The following is a 12,394-nucleotide window of genomic DNA, read 5'->3' as shown; positions in this document are numbered from 1 at the left end:
CCCAGAATCCGCACTAAGAAGAAGCAGAGGAAAAGCCGTTGGAGAAACCACATCTTCAAAGAACTCACCACTCAAAAACTTGAAATCCGTTTTCAGCAAGAAGAAGAGCAGAAAATCAGGAGCATCCAGTGCCTCGTTGACAGTTGAAGAACCAATTCAAGAAGATATCGAGTACGAGACCGAGGAAGAAGAAGAGCATACTTACGAGCACGAAACCGATTCCGAAGAAGAGTTAGATATCACAATGGCTAACATTGATGAAGTCCCTATGGGGGAATGGAAGAAAAGGATGCGTGATGACACCGGGCCGGGGCTTGTGCAACCCGCAATTCCCGCGACCGCTACTTTCGAACTAAAAGGCCATATTCTCTCCCAACTCAAGGAGATTCCTTTTTACGGGAAGGATCACGAAGACGCTTACAAGCACTTGGACGAAGTGAATGATGTGGCCGATTACTTCAACGTCCTGAATGTTCCACACGAGACCCAGGTTCTTCGCATGCTTCCTGTCACATTTAAAGGAGCTGCAAAAGATTGGTTAAAGTCACTTCCTCATGGATCGGTCACCACATGGGCCAAGATGAAAGAAGAGTTCATAGACCATTTTTGCCCGCCCTCCAAGATAGCCAAGCTAAAGAAAGCCATTGCCAACTTCGAGCAACAACCCGGAGAATCCCTTTATGAAGCTTGGGAAAGATACAAGAGCCTACTTAGAAATTGCCCACACCATGACCTTAATAGCCAACAAGAGGTCTCCATTTTCTATGATGGAGTCAATGTCACCACAAGGCAATTGCTTGATTCTCAAGGCCCACTCTCAAAGAAGGCGCCCCCGGTAATTAAAGAATTAATTGAAGAATTCTCTAAGCACTCTAGAGAATACCATAATCCGAGAAACGAAGTAAGTCGTGGAGTAGTGAACACGACAAATGATAGCATGGCTGCGGTGATAGCTAAACTTGATAGGCTAGATCGAAGAATGACAAAAATGGATCAAGCAATCCATGCTATTAGGGTAGGATGCGAAAATTGTAGAGGGCCCCATCTCACAAAGGATTGTGATTTGGATGAGAATGGAAATAAGAAAGCTCAAGTCTTTTATTCAAGTGGTGATCGATATGATGAAAATTGGCGGAAACCTAAGAAGGAATGGATACCATACGAAGAGTATAAGAAGGCAAAGGAGGAGAAATACAAGCAGAAGGAGAGGGGACTATACCAAAAGGAAGAACCGATAGAAAAGAAAGCCGATTTAGAAGAGTTATTCACTAGATTCATAGCCGCGTCCGAAAAAAGACACAATGATCACGATGCTGCCATACACGAGACCAGAAACATGCTTAGGAATCAGCAAGCATCAATTCTCAACATTGAGAAACAGCTGGGGCAGCTTGCGCATCAAGTGAATGATAGAAGACCGGGTCAACTTCCAAGTAACACCAAACCCAATCCAAGAATGGAGAATGTAAGTGTAATAACCTCCAGCAGTGAAGAAACACATACAGAAGCACTGAGAATCTCCAAGAAGAAGGCAGAAAAGATAGAAGAACTGGATCCAGCAAAACCCGATCCGACTCGCCGAGTCACTCCAATGGACTCGACGAGTCCATACGTAAATGATAAAACTGCCAGTTCTTTGAAGCCTTATAATCCTCCTCTGCCATACCCAATCAAAGCCATGCCTGCAGAAAAGTAGAAGCATACAGAACCTTCATGACGCATGTTAAAGCTTTACAAGTTAATGTGCCATTTGTGGAAACAATGCTCCAAACACCCAAGTACTTCAACTTGCTTAAGGGCCTTTTTGCTGCTAGGAAAGATTTGGCTGAAGTCGCGGAAATATTGATGAGTGAGCTACCTGAAAAGAAGGGTGATCCGGGAAATATTGTGATCCCGTGCCAATTTGGTAATGAAGTTTCCACCCGAGCATTAGCTGATTCTGGGGCAAGCATCAATATGATGCCTTTCTCATACTTTAAAAAGTTGAAATTACCAGAACCAAGGCCGGTGAATATGAAGATCCATTTGGCGGACAAGACGATAATTCATCCACAAGGCGTTTGTGAGGATCTCCTAATAAAAGTTGACAAGTTTATTTTCCCAGTAAACTTTGTGGTAGTTGATTTGAAAGAAGACCCCGAAATTCCAATTATTTTGGGGAGATCATTCTTGAACACCGTGTGTGCTTTAATTGATATATGTGAGTCTACATTGACATTAAGGGTGGGTGATGAATCTATAATGTTTAAAGCTATTCCAGAAGCCAAGCAAGAAGAAGAAAAGAATGAAGAAATCTCAATTATCCAATTGGATGATGAGATATTACAAAAAGATCTTGCACGTTTGCTAAAAGAAGATCCAAGAAAATTTTTGATACACTCTGAAGAAGATGTAGATGTTAACAAGGACTTGGAAGAGTTAGAAAAGCTACTAGAAGGAGCCAACTCAGAAAACATCCAAGAATTGATGGAACCCGATCAGACTCGCCGAGTCACCTTAATGGACTCGACGAGTCCAATCGAATTTGACAAAGACTTGGCCGAGTTAAATCTGTTTGTTACTAGTTCTTCACATACCTTGAATTTAGATATTATTCATGATTCTTTAGAAGAACAAACAGCAGAAGGAGGAAAGGGAAGGAAAATTCAATACGCCGATGTAGCATGTCTTGATACGATTCCTTTTGAAGATGGGTTGAGCACAGGAAAGGATGAAGAGACAAAGGAGAGGAGGGTGGAAGCTGATCAACCATTCACTACTAAACCTAAAGCACGAACCATCACGAAATATGAAGTAATTAAATTTAAAGAGAAGGAGGTGCAAGAGAAGGTGAAAAAGAATGGGGTAAAGAAGAGAAAGAGGAAAAGGGAAGCCCAAGCCGCTGAGGGTGATGCTGTGAAAAAGAAAAGAGATGCATTGAAAAGGGCTTACAAGAAGAAGATTTACGCTTACAAGACCAAGTACAAACCACAAAGGACTAGGCGTGCATTCCCGATGCTCGAGGATGATGAAACGTAGATGGGAAGGAGTCTAGCTAATGACTCCTTAAAAAGAAGCGCTTGGCGGGAGGCAACCCGTTATATAGAGTTTGCTTTCTTTTACTTTTTAGTTTTTTTTAATTTTTCCTTCGTTTTTAGAATTTTAATCTTCCAAATCATCGGACATGTCTGCTTGAGAGTATGCATAGGCTAAGTGTGGGGTGAAATGATTTTAAATAAATAACAAAATTTTGAAAATTATGAATTTTTTGCAAGAGACTCGCCGAGTCTGAGCACAACTCGACGAGTCCATATGAATTTCAGAAAAAGTTTGACTTCGCGACCAGACTCGCCGAGTCTGACTCCGACTCGACGAGTCGGTAACCCTAAGAATCAGTTTCTTTTCACACATACACTCGCCGTGCGCCTCTCTCTCAAACTTTCTCTCAAGCATTCATCTTTGTTCTTCAAGTTTTCTTCAAATTTCTCAAGTTCAATCTCAAAAGGTAACAAATTTCTTCTTGTTTTCTGTTAAGAACGTGATTATAAGGCCATCTATGGTAGCAATTGCATGAAAAACCCGTTTTTGAAAAGTAGTAAATTTCTAGGGTTTTGATTTTTCATGAATTGTGTTGTTTTGACTGCTTATTCTGGCCTTAATACCTTAATAGTAAGTGCCTAGACAAAACCCTTGACGAAATTTCCAGATTTCATGGTCTAATTTTCATCGACCCGCCGACTGACTCGTGCAGTTCGCGTGACTCGCCGAGTCGTACCTGGACTCGATGAGTCGAGTCGGGGAACATATGCGAGATGTTTTTAATTATATTCTGTGTTTTCTGGGTTTTGTGTATTTGTTTTGCAGAAATCATGTTCAGAAGGGGGCAAAGTTCCAGTGGCAACCAAGGGGATTTTCCGTGGCTAAACTTCCCACAAATCGAGTCTGCTTCGACATTGCGGAAATGGAAGAAGAAGCTGGCTGATATCAAGAAGAAAGAGGTCTATGTGCCCAACCGGATAGATTGGGATTGGCTGCAGAATGTTCGCTATGAAGAGGAGTTAGCTCCTTATCTTTTGAAGGAGTTTCACCATGAAGGCGAAACAATGGTTTGTGACAGGTGGAGCCGAGTCTTCCGTATTCAAGAGCCGGTTTATTTGGAGCTTTGTTTGGAGTTTTTCTCCACGATGTCTTTCACCGGGGGAGTGGATGTTTATCACCCGTCTAGCTTCAGCTTCTGTCTTGGGGGAGAATTTCACCAATGCTCTGTGATGGATCTTGCCTGTCGATTAGGGGTTTATGATCAGCCCTTGGTCTCAACACCCATCTTTCGGGCCTTTTTGGCACAAACTCATATGGTCTTTCCCAAAGGAGTTACGAGTACGGGCTGGTGGAATACAATTGGTAACAAGGTCTATATTCCGAAATCGGCACAGGAAGGGAGCATTCGATCCCCAACACACCGCCTCATACACCGCCTCATTTCATCCACCATCAATCAACGAAAGGATGATTACAAGGTTTCCAACCTTGATGTCTTCTATTTATGGAGCATCATTACACCCGACGTTTTTTGCAACATTCCTTGGTGTCTAGCTTCATATCTCTCAGAGGGTGCGGTCAAGGATCGCAAAACTTCCTGAATCAATGGTGGGATGTTTGTCACCCGGTTAGCCAACTCATTCGGGTTGATGAACCGCGGTGCGTGGAATTTCATGACGATGATCCCTACACCTCCGTTCAATCCAATTCTTTTCCGGAGAGCGAGGATTATTGAAGATTAAGGTGGTGGCCACTATGCCATCCCGAATGATGATCCGGTTGTTGGTCCCGAAGCACCGGGGAGGAGGGTTCGTTCAAGGAGAGAGCGGGATGTTGAGGATGAGCCGCCGGTGATTCCGGTTGAGAATGACGAAGTACCAATGGATTGGTACAATGTGGAGATGAGGCGACTACAGGATCAAATGGCGCGGGGCTTGAATTTTAGCAACCAATCTCATATCCGACTTTTTGACCACTTTAACATTCCACACATAGATGGTCGTAACTTTCCATATATTCCATCATGGGAATAGGTGATAAATGCAAGACGAAGTGGTGCTGGAGGAAGTGGAGTAGGGCTTGATGATGATGATGAGGAGGATTGATTTTTTATGCATTTTTATTGAACAATTTTTAATTTTGTGTTTGTTTTTTTTATTTGGTTTGTTTGATGTTTTTTGAACTTGCTTTTGATGTTTAATTGATGTTTGATGCTTTGAGAATTTTTCAGAATTGAATTAGGAGTGCTAGCTTCAAAAGGGTTTAGAGTTATAGAATCAAAGTGAGAAAGAGAGTCAAGAAAAAAGGAGCGTTAGAGTTAAAGTATTGAGTCCGGTCCTTAGAGATGTTGGCAAGGGAGTCTAGAAGTGAATAGAAAGTATAGAGAGTTTATTGGAAGCTGGATCAGATGCAGAATGCTATTATTTTCATTCAGTGACCAAATCGTCGAGTGCACTAAACTGACTCGACGAGTCGCCCTTAATTCTCACAAATGCGAAGATTTTCCTGAAGTAACTCGACGAGTCTGGTATATACTTGACGAATCGTTTGGTTTCATGTCGAAGGGGCTGCTGATTTGATGCTGATTAGAGTACCACTTGACTATCTATTCTTTCCATATTTATTCCTGAAGATCTTACACTGTTTTCCGCGTATTTGGAGTGACCCATACGAGACGAGACACCCAAGGCATGGATACCATGTCTAAAGTCAATTGAAGTTGGATCTGAAAAGGAAGTGATCAACCTATCCACTGCTATCCCAGGGGAGTTTGTTCCAATTCCCTCTTTAGTTTCTTTTTATGTTTTTGTCATACATAATATGCAATGAGGGCATTGCATCAAATAAGTGTAGGGTAGGGGGTTGGTTACATATTAGAAAATTTAGAGTCTTAATTTAGGCTAATTTTAAAATTTTGCATACCAAAAGTATTACTTAGGATCTAAATTAGAAAATTTTGGTAAAAGTAAAATTAGGACTCCATGTTAGAGTTGTGTTGATGATTGCATGAAAACCCAAATGTTTAGTTGAGCCTATATACGTTCTAGTGCATTTGTGGCTTCCTTATTCTAGTGAAATCATGGGACAAAAACACGACCCTGCTCAGCCCGAGGGATGCGATATGTTTAGCAGCCTAAACCTGAAATGTATCCAGGAAGATTGTTATCATTAGCCAATAAAGGTTGAGATTAAGCGCCCCTGCTTAAGCATGTAGGGATTTGAGTGAAAAAAGAGAGGTACATGTTAAAAAAAAAGAAGAGAGAATTGCAAGAGAAATTGTATGAATGTTGGAGCAAATAAAGTGAAGATCAAAAGATCAAAATTCCAAGAAATCCAAAAAGTTGAAGATACCCGAAAATCAAACAATAAAGGTGGTGAATTCAAAGAGATCAAAGCAAATATCAAAGAAGAGATGAATTCAAAAGAGCTCCATAGTGATATCAAAAAGTTGTAATTCTAGATTATGTATGCTTGGGTTGCTCAGTTAAAAACACCTTGAGGGTAAGAGGTTTTCTGCGGATGGATTCGGAGGGTTGCATAAAATGAGCATAGTTCGGGATGAGTGGGCAAATGTTTATGAGGATTGTGAGTATTTGGAGTATGGGAGGTCTTTAGGAAAAATTTTAGACACAAATGAATGCGTTGCGGTCTTGGCATAATGGTTGGGTTAGATTGGAGTTGTTATATATGATTCTAATATGTTTAAAATTCAGTTTTGCTTGGGGGCAAGCAAAAGACAAGTGTGGGGTATTTTGATATTTGCATATTTAGTTCATATTAAGTATACATTTTTATTCATTTATTAGCTAAATTATTGCATATTATGGACAAAAGGTACTTAAAAGTGTTAAATTATGTTTTTCAGTCCAAAGATGAAGCTCAGAAGCGAAAGGAAGCGGGAGAAACAGTTAGAAGATCGAGAATGGAATAAAAAAGAAAAACATTAAAAATGGCACCTACTCGGCGAGTCAGATCGATTACTCGGCGAGTCCAATCGAAGAATCGAGAAGATAATGACTCGGGATCCCAGAGAGTTATCACAATACGGGGAATGTGAGAGGGACTTGACGAGTCACCACTTGACTCGACGAGTCGATTCGTATATTTAAAGATAATTCTACAGATCGATAGAGGGGAGTTCTGGGACGATTCAGAAGTACTTTGTTGCGATTGAGAAGCCAGAGAAACCCTAGAAGACGACGAAAGGAGCTAGAATTCAATTTCGGAGAGTAATTGAGGCAAAATTTCATCATTCCACTTATTCTTTTGTTTTATCATTATGATTAAGCAACTTGACTTTGTTTGTTTGCTGTTATTTACTTCAATTATGAGCTAAAACCTTTAGACTTCTGTTTGGGGATACAAAGTTGACAATATGGTTTGATTGATTGGTAGGATTAATTCCAAGTTGGTGAATTTTTGTTATTTTAGCTTGCTAAAGAACCTTGTGTGTGAATAATAATTAATTTTATGTTAATAGGAAGATAATTGATTAGCATGAACATCAATTGATTATTAACCTCATATGCTATGTGATCACTATGCTATATGTCTAGGATTAATGAATATGAAACTAGAATTAATAAGAAAATTGAGTAAATTCATGTGCAAGCTTGTAAGATGACCATCAAACAAGAAGTTAATTAAAAGAATAAATTAGTTAACTATTGCAAGTCTAACTTAACCCGAATAATTAATCTAGTGAATATAATTAAATTAGACAATTGGCCACTGTTTAAGTTAGTTTATTTGCTAAGGATTAGGGTAGTGAATACGAATCTAATCACTTGAATCAATAACCAACGAAAGAATTAATCCATTGCACCATTACCTTGAAATCAACCATAGAGTTAACCAAGTTGAACTAAACAGAAGTTCCTTTCCAATTATTGAATCTAGTTAAGTCGTTATTTTCTAGTCTTAAATTAGTAATAGTTAGTAAGTTTCTAGTCTTGTAAAACTAGAGAAAACCCCTACTTATTAATTAATTTAGATAAAATTAGTTTTTAGTTTTAATTTGTCGTTCCCTGTGATCGATACCCTGCTTATTTAGCTACACCACAATTGATAGGTTCACTGCCTTTTGTGTGTTATTTGATAATTAGAAGTAGGTTTAAAACTAGTTGAGTTTGCACACATCAAGTTATGTTTGTCCCGTAAACCAAATTGTTTAGTTAATGCTTAGTATGAGTGATATTATAACCATGCTAAAATGACTAGTGTCATGCACAACATTTTTCAGGCGTCAGAATGTTATGACATTTTTCACCCCATACCTGCCAGTCTAACTGTAGCTAACAATTTAGGTGCGGGATTGTCAGTCCCGTATAGATCTATACACAAATTCACGCTCTCCCTCCAGGAGACTGTGGTTCTAATTCAGGTCTTTGGCGTGTACACTAGAAGGTACGATGGAGTAGTAGCTCACAATCCTGTATTAACTTGTTTACGTATAGTGTGTAAATGTTCTCTAGTTCTTGTAAATGTATGTATTCCCCTTTTGTAGTGTACTCGTAGTGTAAAGTAATTATACTTAAATTATTATTTATGTATTGTACCTTTGAACTTAGTAAAATAGTGTAATTGTTCCATAAATTATACCTATTATAATTTATTATGTATGGTCTTGTATTGTTCCTTGAACTGGTTATGCTTCATAAACTATACCTATTGTAGTTTATATGTATGTTCTGTGTGTACTGAAATATTTATGAAAACACCGCTTTGCTCGACATGTTTTAAAGAGGTTAAAGTTTTATACTCATATATATATATATATATATATATATATATATATATATATATATACACACGACATATATAATTGAGATTAAAAGGACAGTTGGACAAGTGATTCTACCCTAAGCCCACAACCAAACAAGGAACAAGAGTTAAGGCGAAAACACCAGTCCTAAACCTGTTGAATCTTATATATATATATATATATATATATATATATATATATATATATATATATATGTTTTGGTAAAAACAATAGTTGAAACAGTTGAAATAATTTAGAGTGGCTTGAAACCAATTTGGAATAGTTTGAAATTGTTTGTATGTTAAGACAAGATTCCTTGTGTTTTACTTGTATCCCCCCTCCAAACATTGAAAATTAGTGAAAACGTAGGGGTATGAAGTTACCTTGAATGTGTGTTCTTGTTTGGATACGAAGTGGTAGCGATGATCCTCGAGTTAGAACCCATGCGAGTAGTCGTATCCTAATAATAATTATACAAGATATCATATTTAAATTAACGAAATATTAATTTAAATAGTAATTTAAAGTGTTAGACAACACTAAATTATGTAATAAATACTTACAAAAATTTTATGAATTATTTGAAGGTGTTCTTGAGCGTTCTTGGTGTTCTTGGTGAAGACTTGAAGATTTGAAGATGGGATGAATGTTCTTGATGACTTTATGAAGATTTGAAGGAATCCAGGCAGAATCTTATGAAGATTTGAAGGTTCTCGGAGGAGTTTTGAGAGCAAAAAGAGGATGATTTCGGTCTAGGAATTGAGAAATGAGTATTGTTTTCGGACATACACTTATATATAAGAGGAGTTATCGGTCCTAATGGGCCTAAATTAAGTGATTTCAGTCTTTAAGGCCCAACCGGGAAGGGTTTTCAGTCAATAAGAAGATTTCGATCAAGGGTTCTTGGTCCGAAGGTGGGGCCTCGCAGGGGGGTTTTCGGCTGAAGAGTGATTTTGGTTTTTGGGTGAATTTTGATTCTCTGGCTTAGAGTCTCAAAAGCTAACTGATGATCCGACCCTCATTGAAAAGTCACATTTTTCTTTGTCAAGTGGGTCAAAGGCACTGTAATCTTGGAGAAATCCTCAATGAATCTCTTATAATACCCTGCAAGAACTAGGAAACTCCGAATCTCAGATGGGGTACTCGGAATCTCCCATCGCATTATGGCCTTGATCTTGGCCGAATCGACCAATATACCCTTTTAATTGACGATGTGCCTTAGAAACTAGACCTCACGCAACCAGAACTCACATTTGGAGAATTTGGCATAAATCATATCCCTCCTCAGGGTCTCCAACACCTCTTGCAAATGTTCTTCGTACTACTCCTTAGTCTAGGAGTAGACCAAAATATCATCAATGAATACTATCACAGACTGATCTAGCATCGACATGCAGACTCGGTTCATGAGATCCGTAAACATTGTTGGTTCATTCGTGAGCCCTAATAGCATCACCACGAACTTGTAATGACCATAAAGAGACCTGAAGGTTGTCCCTCATCCTTTACCTTTATCTAATGGTACCCCGATCACAAATCAATCTTGGAAAACCAAGATGCACCCTGAAGCTGGTCAAACAAATCGTCAATCCTCAGAAGTGGGTAATGGTTCTTCCCTGTTAGCTTATTCAACACCCGATAATCAATGCATATTTTGTGTGAACCGTCCTTCTTCTTCACAAATAGAATCCGTGCTCCCCATGGAGGAATTCTCAGTCAAATAAAACCCTTGTCTAGCAGCTCTTGAAGCTGCATAGACAACTCCTACATCTCTGTTGGTGACAAGCGATACGATGCCTTGGCAATTGGAGCCGCACCGGGAACCAAATTAATCTGAAACTTAACCTAGCTCCTAGGAGGCACTCCTGGAATATCCTCAGGAAAATCCCAAACAATTAGCACCCCACTCAACTCCGTCTTTCCCTCAAATCAAGTTCATGTAATATAAGCTAGGAACCCATAACAACTCTGCTAAAGATATCTCCTGGCCCTCCCAGCTGAAGAGATAGTCGGTCCATATGAGGCTCCCTCGCCAGGAATACCAGTTCTTCCCCACTTGGGGTTCGAACTCTCAGTAACTTCCACTCACATTCAATCATGGCCCCATTGGGAGCCAACCAATCCATCCCAATAATAACCTTCGATCCCCGTAGAGGAATCAATACCAAATCAATACAGTACCTTTCGCTAAATAGATTCAGAACACACCCACGATGAACCCTTGAAGCACTGATGGTATGGTCATCTGCAATCTCAACATCCAACATGTTGGGCTGAAGATTATTTTGAAGATTGCGTCTTTTGGGCTCGATAGTATAGTTATTTTGTACTCCGGTTTGGGCCTGTCCAACCGAGAGCCTTTTATGTTTTATATATAAGTATATGCTTCATGCATATTAGGTTAACGATTTAGAGATTAACAAAATAGCGATTCATCTAGAGCATAACAGGTTTCTTTAATCGTTCTTGTAACCTACCAATCCTCTACAGTTGATGTTCTTAATCGAGCTCTTCTGAGGATTTTGTTTAATCATTCAACACGTTTGATTCAATCTTGTTTCGTTCTTATTTTCATGTTCTTATAGTTTTATATTTACATACTTGTTCAAGATCTAATCGATCTTCATAGATTAAAGGTTGTTTTTAATCTCATCAATTGGTATCAGAGCAGGAGGCTGTGTAATCGATACACATCTTTTCTGTGAAAAGGTTACAGTTAGGGTTTTTCCGCAATTAATAATATTTATTGAGCCGTCATCTCATTATTGACGTATCTTGATATTTATTGTTTTGCCCTAATCTGCTTTATTACAAGTCTGATCTTTGAACAGGTTTTTCGATCATAATGGACGAGACGCAATCAAACCCTATTAATATTTCCAACAGCATCGGTTCGACGACAAAGATTCCAATCTTATACACCCATGACTATGAAGTATGGGCGCATCACTTCGAAGACTACGTGATTGGATCTGAGGATAATGGGTACCTCATATGGGAAGCTATCATTAATGGACCATTTTCTCATTCTGCAACGTCCAGGATTATTAAGACACAAAAGGAGTACAACGATCTGCTGAAGGATGTGAAGGATATTGCACAAGATGAAAAGGACAAATTCCAGTGTAATATCAAGGCGTTAAGGTTAATCAGATTCGCCCTTCAATCCGACACCTTTAGGTTAGTCAGCTCATGCACGACGGCAAAAGAGTTGCTTTAATCTCATTATTGACATCACAGAATATCCTTAAAAGAGTTGCTTTAATCTCATTAATAGAGAACTCAAAGAAACTGTGTATGTGGAGCAACCTCCTGGGTTCATGAACGAAAAGTATCCAAACCATTGCTATATTCTGGATAAAGCTGTGTACGGCCTCAAACAAGCTCCGAGAGCCTGGTATGAAACGCTAACAAAATTTTTAAAGATGTCTAAATTCAAACAAGGTTCGGTTGACCCAACCTTCTTTCGCAAAAAGGAAGGTAACCACCTTATGATAGTTCAAATTTACGTCGATGACATCATCTTTGGCTCCACGAATCCCAGCTTAACAGCTGAATTCAGAAAGTTGATGGAGACTAAATTTGAAATGAGCTCAATGGGTCCTATTAACT

The 12,394-nt window shown here is 39.0% G+C and overlaps 1 non-coding gene across 1 annotated transcript; it reads right to left on the bottom strand.

The window, feature by feature from the left end:
* Positions 1-628: 628 nt before the first annotated feature.
* On the bottom strand, positions 629-735 carry LOC111912388 (small nucleolar RNA R71). The gene has a single exon (XR_002857143.1). It is a non-coding gene; the product is annotated as a small nucleolar RNA R71 (small nucleolar RNA).
* Positions 736-12,394: the final 11,659 nt, after the last annotated feature.

This window comes from Lactuca sativa, chromosome 2, assembly GCF_002870075.4.
Source record: "Lactuca sativa cultivar Salinas chromosome 2, Lsat_Salinas_v11, whole genome shotgun sequence".
Lineage (NCBI taxonomy): Eukaryota > Viridiplantae > Streptophyta > Magnoliopsida > Asterales > Asteraceae > Lactuca > Lactuca sativa.
Note: the sequence above shows the minus strand (reverse complement) of the source record. Positions and strands in the feature narration are given on the sequence as shown.